The sequence below is a fragment of the Castor canadensis genome, chromosome 12 (genome assembly GCF_047511655.1).
Source record: "Castor canadensis chromosome 12, mCasCan1.hap1v2, whole genome shotgun sequence".
In the NCBI taxonomy this organism is placed as follows: domain Eukaryota; kingdom Metazoa; phylum Chordata; class Mammalia; order Rodentia; family Castoridae; genus Castor; species Castor canadensis.
Window position 1 is genome coordinate 29,183,853 of NC_133397.1, and position 11,200 is coordinate 29,195,052.

General features: G+C 34.8%; 1 non-coding gene across 1 annotated transcript; it reads left to right on the forward strand.

Moving 5' to 3' along the window:
• The first annotated feature begins 1,397 nt into the window (after nt 1–1,397).
• On the forward strand, nt 1,398–1,504 carry LOC141415156 (U6 spliceosomal RNA). The gene has a single exon (XR_012440170.1). It is a non-coding gene; the product is annotated as a U6 spliceosomal RNA (small nuclear RNA).
• Nucleotides 1,505–11,200: the final 9,696 nt, after the last annotated feature.

Sequence of the window (11,200 nt, forward strand, 5' to 3'; positions counted from 1 at the left end):
AGCTGTGCTATAAAAATACAGGCTGATGTCAACACAGGATGAGGTCTGACTCTCTGAGCTAAATATTTCTTTCTTTGGGATATAACATGTGCTAGAAATATCCATAAAAGTACTTTGGTCATTTCTGGTGTATTTTCTTAAAAGTCCTTGATAAACATGAAAAGAAAAAAAAAGGACAATATCTCTAATCTTACTCTATTCAAGTTTGATCATTTTTTTTCATGACAAAAGGTTGTCTTTGACAGATTTTACATTGACTTTATCCAGATAGCCTTGATCTCTAGTATAAAATGAAAGACCTAGATTCATTGAAAAAAAATACCTGTGGAGTGTATTTAGAGATAATGCTAACTGCATTTGGTTGTCATGGAAACTGAAATGTTAAAATAATGATGAAGTGATTGCCAAAAATCAACTTGCGTGCAGTTGTTATGGTAACTACTCATTTTGAAATTTTTTTCTTTTTCTGTAAATTAGCCAGCTGAAATATTAGGAGCATAAAATTACTGATATGATGCATTTCATATATAATGTTTTTCATACTAAAGACTGACATGTTTGAGTGAAAAGAACCTTATATTTGTATGAAGTGATACAACATGTGTTTGTATGCTTCTCCCTCTCTCTGTACTGTGTTTAAGTATTAGGTCATACACAAAGAGAGACATACCTATATTGTTGATAACTAGAATTGCAGTTCTAAATGAATGGGTTTGGAAGCTTCCTCAGTGGGAAGAAGAAGGGCAGTGATTCAGGGAAGCAACTAAGAAGGAAGAAGTTGGTTTTTCTGCTTAGTTGTGATAAAGAGGAATGGATGAGAGAGAATTAAATTTATCAAAAACTAGAACTAGAAAATGGATTTTATACATGTTTGCTTATTTAAATCCAACAATAATCTTTGGAGGTTCGTAGTATTCTCATTTTGTAATCAAGTAGATTGAATCTCATACTTGCTAAATAACTTGTCCAAGGTCATAGATAAGTAAATACGGAGGTAGAATTTGAATCAATACATTTCTACCTTAAAACTTTTTCTCCTACTTTGAGAAATGACTGATTCAAGGACTGAAGTAGGAAATAAAATCCTGGAGTATCTTGTAGTGTCAGAAAGTCAGAAAGTTCTCAAACCAAAGCAAGAAACAGTGTCACATTGTTAAGGTTATTTCAAAAGGGCGTAAGAAACACAGGAGGAATCTGAGCTTCCAAAGGTCAAAGCCCAAACAACTTAGGCAACAAAATGATTTAATATTGGATTATAACTCTAAGCATAAAATAAATATCCCCCAGTCCATACTTAACATAAAACAAACGATTGAATAAATAAATACGGGTACTTCCCTCTCATGGAGATGGAATGTACACCGTATGTAGTAACTTCTTTACAAAGATTATCCATAGTGCTTACTTCAGCAGCACATGTACTAAAATTGGAACAATGCAGAGAAGATTAGCAGGGCCCCTGCACAAGGATGACATGCAAATTTGTGAAGCATTCCATATTTTTGCTGTTTTTATCTCAAATTAGCAAAAATGCTATGTTTTTCTTATTATCTGTTATGTTTGTTTTCCCTTCAGCAAAATCGGAGAACAAGAGGGCAGAATAGGTTTTTTCTGGAAGCAGGGGTGAGGGGAGGGTGGTCCAAATAATGTATACATGTGTAAAATTTCATAGTGTTAGAGAATGTGGGAAAGGAGGAACTTTATGGGGGAGAAATTTGATAAACACTCCCTTAGCTAAGTAAACAAGATTTACCTAGGCAAACACAGTAAGTGACAGGTCATGTTGATATTGATATAATGGAGTTGGGACAATCCTGTACTTCTGTGTACTTCCTCCACCCTAAACTTCAATGCATAGTCAAATCATGAGAAAAACACCAGGCAAATTCCACTTAAGGGTTTCTCTACAAACACATAATGGAAAAAAATGACATAAAAACTAAGAAAATATACACAATAAAAGGACTTAGTTAATGATAAATGTAATGATATTGGTTCCTTAATTATGATAAACGAACCAGCATCTAACGTAAGATTTTAACAGTAGAAGAAACTGGGTAAAGGGTATATGGAATCCTCTACTATATCTGCAATTTTTCAGAAAATTTAAAACTATTAAAAAATAAAACATTTGCTAAATAAGAAACATTCTACATTTGTGATCCACAGTGGAGGTATATTGTAACCATTTGTAACTGCTTTTCATCTTGACATGCATTTTATCAGGATTTGACTGAGAATATTGCAAGAGCACAGTGGAGAATGTGATTTACAGTTGAGCTCCAGCCCAACTTTATATCTACTAGGGATTTTTGTATATTGAGAGCTTTTTAAAAAGTAATAAAATGTGTAAAGAACTAAATTCTCCCAAAACTAATGAACCAATAAAGAAATGGGCAAGTGAACTAAACAGAACTTTCTCATAAGAAGAAAAGGTTTCTTACACTCATTCTCATTCCTTTTATTCAGTGTTGTGGATCAAACCCAGGACCTTATATATGCCAGGTAAATACTAGTACCACTGAGCTGTATCTTCAGCCCTTGTTTTGTTTGTTTTTATCTTTTTTTGGTACTGGGGATTGAATTCAGGGCTTTACACATGTCACATAAATCCTCTGCCACTTGAGCCATGCCCCCACACCTTTTGTTTGTGTGTTGTTTTTCAAATAAGGTCTCATTAACTTTGCCTGGGCTGGTTTCAAACTCACAATACTCCTGCCTCTGACTTCTGAGTAGATGGGATTATAGATGTATACCACTACACCAGACCAACACTTGACTTTTGTGAGACAAATTCTCACTATGGGGCCCAGACTGGCCTTGAATTCATATTCCTCCTGCCTCAGCCTCCCAAATTTTGGGATTACTGGCTGGCACTACCACACACAGCTCAATTCTTAACTATGTATGCTATGTGCCAGTTGATGTGTGTGCCAGCTTACTCTGGATCAATGACAGACCTATTACTAATCTTTTCCAAAATTAATGCAAACTGTTAATTATCTGTCATGTTGCCCTTACTCTACTGCAGGAGTCATTTGTCTCTCTTGGTAATAATTCCTTTTAAATACTAATTGTATGCAGGCTTAGAATAACCACACTTAGTGACATTGAAGGCACAATTTTAACACTTTATTTTTATCAAGAACGCTGAATTTAGAGATGTACCTACAATAAAGAAATCTTGTCCTGCAAATCCATTCCATATATATATATATATATATATATATATATATATATATATATATATATTATTTTCTCTTTTTTTTTTTTTTTGGTCCTGGAGATTGAACTCAGGGAATTACACTTTTTAGGCAAGTGCTTTACCACTTGGGTCATGCCTCCAAACTTTTTTTGCTTCAGCTATTTTTCAGATAGATTCTTGTGATTTTGCCTGGGACCAGCCTTAGAATGCAAGCCTTTTACTTCCATCTCTTGGATATCTTGGATCACAAGCATAGTCACCATGCCCAGCTTGCTAGTTAAGATGGAGGTCTTGCTATCTTTTTGCCCGGGATGGCATAAAAAGGTGATCTTCCTGATTCTGCCTCCCATGTAGTGGGATTACATGGCTGGCCCTATTTTTTCTTTTTGAAAACTGTTATCAGTGTCAATAATCCAGGGAAAACAATGAAAAGGAAAAGTGTAATTCCTGTGAACCTCTGGTGGCTTTAAGAGGATGCCAGGTGTCAAAGTGCCAAGTTTCATTGGTGTGTGCTGTGGGATCCTTAAGTTGAAAACTCATAGAAACTGTCCAAGATATCAGCCAAACTATAACTTATATTTACTTTATGCTGCTACGTTTACATGTTTTAAAATTTCTCAGAGATACTTATGTTCTCTTTCTCATAGAATCTCTTTCATAATTAGGCTTCATGTGACACAACAAAAACATATAAGTTAAAGAATTATTCCTGTTATGATTGATTAAAGCAAATTCCACAAACAGGTACCACACTAGTTGTATGGACTATGACATCCCTCATAAGAATGAAGAGAAGCTGTTCATTAGTACCTATAGGATCAGTAGTTCACCTTCCAAAAGTAGTTTACTTTCTTTTCCCAATGAAATGTGGAACATACTTGGCCTGAATTTTTAAAAAATGAGTAAGAATCACATTGAAGGATCTTTTAGTGCTGTTTTCCCAGTTCTGTAGACAGAGTCAGGCTATGTGTGAAAGCTGTGGACAGGAAAAGTCTGAATTGGTTTCTATTATCTGTGAGGGAAGGAGGAAGGGAAGGAAGGAAAAAGAGAGAGAGAGAGAGAAACATAAGGGCATACCAATGTACAAGAGCATTGTGTAGTATTGAGGGCATTAATATTTTACAGAGATGGTCCCTTGTAACTTTGACTCTTAATTTCTATCTTTTTAGGAAATGTTTGCTTTCTTTTTTGTTCTTGGTGAAATTCCCAAATAAGTGATCTGTTATTTCTATTTCTCCTATAGTTAAAATTTCAATCTTAAAAAATCTCCCTGTCATGTTTTCTATGAACAGAAGAGTTTAAAACAGACACAATAAAATGGTGAAAGATTTCTACACATTTCTCAAGTTCTGGGGCTAGCAAATGTACTAAGATTTTAAGCATGGGCAAGGATAAATTCATTCTGTTGAGAGATTGAATTGAAAGGAAAAAGACAGAAAGGTCAAGTCCTATACATGGGAAGATGTCTACTACTTGAAGTAGAAATAGGAGCTAGTGCAAGTAGAGACGAGTCAAGGGGTAGGAAGAAAGGGAAGACAGAGAGAGATAAAGCCATTCTGTGAGAGATTATATATCAGCTATAGCAGATTTATCTTACTGGAATTCTTATTAAAATTGCTTTTGAATAAAGGCTTTTACAGATTAAAAATGCTTGAGAATCAATGGACTAGAAAATCTTCTACCTCTCTATTCTAACTCAGGCATCATTTCCTCTGTGAAATAAAAAATAAAGCTAAAAACATACATTGGCTTCACTACTACATTATAAAATGTAATTTAAATATCTCTTCTTACACTTGACTGAATCATATGGTCTGGTTATAGCCTTATTTCAAAATGCATTGTATTTGAAAACCTTACTGATGAATTGGAAGCTGTAATTAAATGTGTATTGAGAAAACATGCTATTTTGAGAGAGGAAAAGAAAATCGTGCTTAGATAGTGTTGGGAGATAGATGGTAATTTCAACTGGTAGTCACTCCATGCACCACTGAGGGGCTTTAGGAGTTTCTCCATCTCACTACACTTCATCAACGAACAGAACATAACAACACAGCATTCGCGGGTCTTTCTTCTTTTGATTTCTCCACTTGACAAAAAAAAGGTCCTGGCTAGTGGAAGACAGGCTAATGTTGGCTTAGTAATGTTTCCAAGCCTAATAAATTTCCAGGTTAAATCTTTAATTCTTGTGTTAAGTGAGGAGCTCTAATCCTATTGACATTTTTTTTTAACCTTCAGCTCTAAGAACTGTGGAATTTCTATTTCTTTTAGGAAACACTGCAGCAAATAGTGAGGAATAGAAAATCTTACCAAGCTGTGAATTGAGACAGGATAAGGGCAATAACAATTAAGATGGAAATATTCTGGGGCTTTGCTTCATATTGAAATAAGATACAGGAATAGTTATAATTGTTATGCTGGGTATTTATCATTATACAAAGACTTCTGCTTCAATTTTACTATATTATTTTCAATTTGCTTCATGTGTTCATTGCCTAGAACGGCCTAATTCACATTCAAAATAGTCTCTTCTTTAAAAAAAAAATAGCTCAGTAGTAACAATACATAAGGCAAATTGTGTCTGCAAATACAAGGCATATTTGGGGCACCACATGAGATACAGTCACAGGCTGACCTGAAAGCCATCCCTACAGTGTGTCCCCATCCCTTCAGTGGTACTCTACTCCACCCTTTTAAAAAGGAAGCAATTAGACAATCTAGTATCTCATTAGTCATAGGTGCTATACTTCATTCACTGCAGATAGAAAAGGCAAAATGGTGCTTGCTAACTTCCAAAATCATTTTACTATTCTTCAAAGTCACTTGGAGGTGGATTTGATAATGCAAATGTCAAGCTTTCTGTGACTAGAACTAAACAAGATAAATACATGCTTTAAACAGTAACTAATCGTATTGGCTTCTCTTTGCTTTCTGCTTCACTGAAGGCCTATTTTCAAAGGCTGTGTAATTCCTAGGTACTTGGATCTTTGTTTTGTGGGCAACTCTAAATATCATTTGTGGAATGATGTTAAGTGGGGTCTTTAGATTTGTAATGTCTCTGTCTAGCTAATTCATCTTTCTAATATGGAAACCACAAAAAGAGAAGGACTATTTTTAACTTTCGTGCTTCCAAACCTAGAAGTTTGAGTTAAATAAGTGGAGGCTTCATTGAGAGGTAGAGTACAGTTTATTGATTAATAGTTATACATTATAATGAATGCTCTCATGGATGAATTAGTCACTCTTGTGAAGTTAAGGTTTTTCTAAAATTCACTTCTTTTTCCTTTTTTGCTCTGTTCTTCCATTGGGTCTTGCAAGTCTTCCAAATCAAGGTCCAAACATGAATATTGTGTACTTCAGAAGCTTCTACTACCCATTTTGATCCTTCTGCTACATTTTTTCTGCTTTCTGTCTCCACACAACCTAGCACAGTCACAGGTTGTTACATTATTTTAACACTTAATTTCAGTGTCTGTTGTCACCAACAAAATATATTCTAAGTCTTAAAGATTCACAGTTTTCATTATCTATATATTTGCTCTTTTCTTTGAACTCTTCAGTGATAAAGCAGAAGTTCCATGACCTACTGCTATTTTATGAATGGTAAGGAGTGAAATAGAAGAACTAGCCTTTCTTTTCCTATTTATCTACAATACATCTTCATTTATTAGGAAATTGTTGTTTCTTAAAGTCTCTGTTCCACGTAGGTGAGAGGAAAGTAGGATCATCTTGGCAGCTTACGGCACAATTAAGTACAAAGAGAAAACAACCACGTGGAAGGAACTCTGAAAACAGTATATTTGCACACTGTAAGAGAGCTTATATTTCTTCATTTTCCTCATTTTCTCTGAAAAGTGGAAATGCCAATTTTCATCACATAGTAATTATGGAAAAAAAACTTAAAAAGTGAGCAATAATAATACTAATTTTTGCCATCTACAAATCTGAAGTAATAATTTTAAAAGTGATATGACTCCTGGTTTCACTTTATTCTGAGCCTCAGAGTTGTGTCCAGAGTTTATATCTATGCATCCCACTAGAATCCTTAAATGTTAATGTGATTATGAGGATATAGGAATAAAAGTGTGGACACATCACACTCAGTTGTACTCCTGAATAAAGAACTATTCTAATAACTTTTGAATATGCACAAAATAGGCCAACCCACATCAACAAAGATTGAGAAAGTAACAAATCTTATTTTAGATGAAAAATCATTTGAATAGAAACCCTGACACTCAACTTCAAAATAAAAGTTACACTAAATTAGGCTGTAGAGCTAAATAAAGGCCAGAATCATATTCATGGGGGATTAAGGGAACACAAAGAAGCTATTTTTTTGAATCATAAAATAAGAGTCTAAGGAATGCTTAAGAATTTGTTCAGGTGTAAAAAAAATATAACATCCTATATTTATATGAACTTGTGATGCCCTCTTACAATAGTCAAGATATTGATGAGGTTTTATTAAATTGTTCTAGAATCAAAATACTTCAAGTAGGAGGTAGTTGAAAAATGTGAAATATATTGATTAAGAGTTGAAGATTTCTATAAAATAGTTGCTATTAAAGGCAAAATTTAATGATTAGAACTCTCCATTTTAGAAAAACATAAAAATGGATATTTATGTGAGGATAAAGCAACTTTTGAAATAACAAATACTATATTTATAAAATGTATATATTATGCATCATTTCATATATGTGAAAAAACAAAATTTTTGATGTTGATCTGATATTTAGGATAACCCTCCTGATGTTCAAAGGAACTTAATTTAGGGCTGGCAGAGTGGCTCAAGTGGTACAGAGCCTGCCTAGTAAGTGTGAGACCTTGAGTTCAAACCTCAGTATGGGCCCCAAAAAGTAATTATTTAAAAAAACAAAAAAGAAGTTGATTTATGTCAATACTATCTAATTGTTTTCTGATTCAACATCATAAAATCTAAAAACTTTCTAAACGGGTTTAGATAAATTTTGAAAATGCAATACAAAGTGAAAATTATCAAGGAAAATGGCTTTGAACTTTTTCTGCTGATTCAAGAAATATATTAGTCTTCTAGACACAAGGCTTTACTCAGAGAAAAAAGTCACTGAGTTGGATGGATCAAGGATTTATCCTAGTTGGGTGTTTAACTTTTTAATAGAACTTACAATTTATGAAATGTCTACATTGGTGATGCTAAGTTGGCTGAGGTTTAAAAGTATAGTAACCAGTATGCTCTAGCTGGACCGGTGCTCATCTCGTTCCCTATTTACAGCTGTCTCCAGATTGATCACTGGAAAGAAAATAATAAGGGATAAATACATATTAACTGAGTGCAATTTTCTGGATTCCCACTATGGTAAGTGTTAGGGGATAAAAGAGGGGCTGTCATTGCCTTTTTAGAAAGTCTAAGCAAAATCCTTATCTGCACGGGACCAGTGTCTGGGTGAGGAGCATACAGTTAGTGAGGCTTTGCATATGTAAGACTTTGTTGCACAATTGCATACAAAGAAAATTGTTTTTCCTAGTAGCACATATTCAAATTGTCTGGAAATCTGGTATTTTAGAAATACATGAAATTAGAAAAAAATTTCCACCCATTTGTCTTGATCCTACATGAAAAAATTAGTTCTTTAAATAAAGACGCTCCTATCACAATTTAAGTCATATAATCATATTTATCGAGTACCTTGTTGTAGCAGTCAGTATTCTCTATCCTCTTATATTTGCTAGCTTACTTTGTCACTATTGAAACCTACTGAGAATTTATGAATTTCAAGGGTGATCAATGCACATGAGAAAGTATAAGGAGCTCTTTTCGGCTCACCTCACACCTAGACTAGTGGGGACAGGGGATCGTTCCTGGCCAGTTGTTCTGAGGCATAATGATGATGGTCCTTCACATTTCCAGATATCTGAGGTGCTAACCACAGTTAGTCTATAATAGCAGTTTCACAAAGTTGTCAGTTTTTATAAGAACACAAAAAATTCCTGATAGATCCAAATTAGTATAAGTAACAAGTTTGTTATTATAAGGTTGTGTGGGTATCTTTTACATGTAATCCATTTACAAACTCAGATTTACATGAATCTAAAGGAAAATATAATGCCACTTTTCCTTAAATGCTTTTTTTGGATTCACCATATTGGCAGTATCCTGGGCTTGAGTAGCACAATTAAATTAAAAATGGATTTAGCTATTTGTGTCCTATTTGTGTCTTTATAGGACACTACTGTCTTCTTTTTTACTGAAAATGCAGCAGGCCTGTGAGAGCTCTTTCTTGGACAGAGTGGCACTTGGACTTCTCAGGTCATAAGTGTTGAATAGCTCTGTACAGGAGTTTAAGTTTTCAGTAACAACTCAGTGATCTCAGTGGTTGCATTGACTTGTCAGCATTAACAAAATGGTGGACTCTGGCAAGCCTTGAGAGTACTGATAGATTGAAGTAAAATGTTTGCTGTCTTTTTGAAAGCAGGCTACTTTTGTAGCTGTGAACACTAAGCTCTGGGTAGGTGTCAGTTACCATGTACTCAGTACTGCCAGACAGTGAGTTCTTTGATGGTAGAGATAGTCTTACACTTATCTCTTGATTCCAGTACCCAACACAGCTTGACTAGAGTTTATTGTAGGCTAAGAAGATAGAAAATAAAACTCTAGACTTTATGTTAATGTGAGCAGGAAACCTGTAAGGAAATTTACCTTTGTATGATATATATGTAGTCTTGATTTAGTCATGCTGCTAGTTGCCTTCAGTTTCTTCTGCTGGGTTTGATCCATATTGCTCTGGACACTGATCCCTGAAATGGAGTCATCCTGAGGCCTTCTTTGAGTTATTCCTCCATTGATCAATTGCTACTAATCTAAGTATTAAGTGAGGCAAAGACCTTACTGAGTGGATATTTACACTCTATTCTTTCCCCAAAGGTATGTTTTATTTATGTTTTGCAATTAGAATCAAAATGGACTTATTAATTTATTCCTCAAAGAACATTGCTCCTTTGATTCTTGCTATTTGCTCTTATTTATCTTATGCTTACATCCACCAAAGAACCATAAAGATTGAAAAGTCTTAAAATGTCTTTCTTCCCTATCCCTCTCTTTTCACTTTTTTGTGATGAAGAGAGCTTTTAAGGTGTAAAGAGTTAAACAACTTGTATAACTTCACAAAATGAATGAGAAGTACAGCTAAGGATCAACTTTCTGAAATCTTTCCCACACATCACAGACTCCTCTTCCTTCAGAATATTCATCTGTCTCAGATCTTGCTCTGATTTTTACCTCTCAGCTGCCAAAATCTACCTGATTGCCTTAACTTGCACCTAAACGTATCTACATGATTCTAGCTTTTCTGAGTAACTTTCTGGGAAAATAAAGATGAGTGTTAAGCTTCAGGCAAAGTCCCTAAATTTTACCAGGTGCAAAAACTTCTGAAATGTTTCTATCAGTCCCAAGACATGACAGTAGAGCTGCATTTGAGTTTCCTAGGCTTGGGCCCTGCTTTAGTGTTTAGAATGCAAATTTAGCCCTCTGTCTTCTAAAGTATGGATTCAACTTATTGTGCTCCTATCCCTCTCCACATGAAACCACTAACTCTGCTGTTCAGTCCATGGTTTGAATTGTCTGTCTTATCAACCTTAGGAAATATCCTGGGAGTATTGAAGCAGTGCCTAGCTGGGATCAGTCACAGCCTGCCCTTTAGAACTTTTTCAATATCTGCCTAAAGTGTCCTTCAGTGACAAACCTCATTCTCCTCTTCAATCCCTGACTTCCCCTGGACCTTAAGAATCAACTTCTGTTTATTCTCAGATAAATGACAGCCTGAGGCACAGCGGATGTGTGGTACCTAGTTCAACTCTAATTCTTCCACTTCTATATCTGGTATCATTGGTGATCAGTTTCTCTTTCCTGTATCTTTTGCTTATATTTTTCTTCTTCTTCTTCTTCTTCTTCTTCTTCTTCTTCTTCTTCTTCTTCTTCTTCTTCTTCTTCTTCTTCTTCTTCTTCTTCTTCTT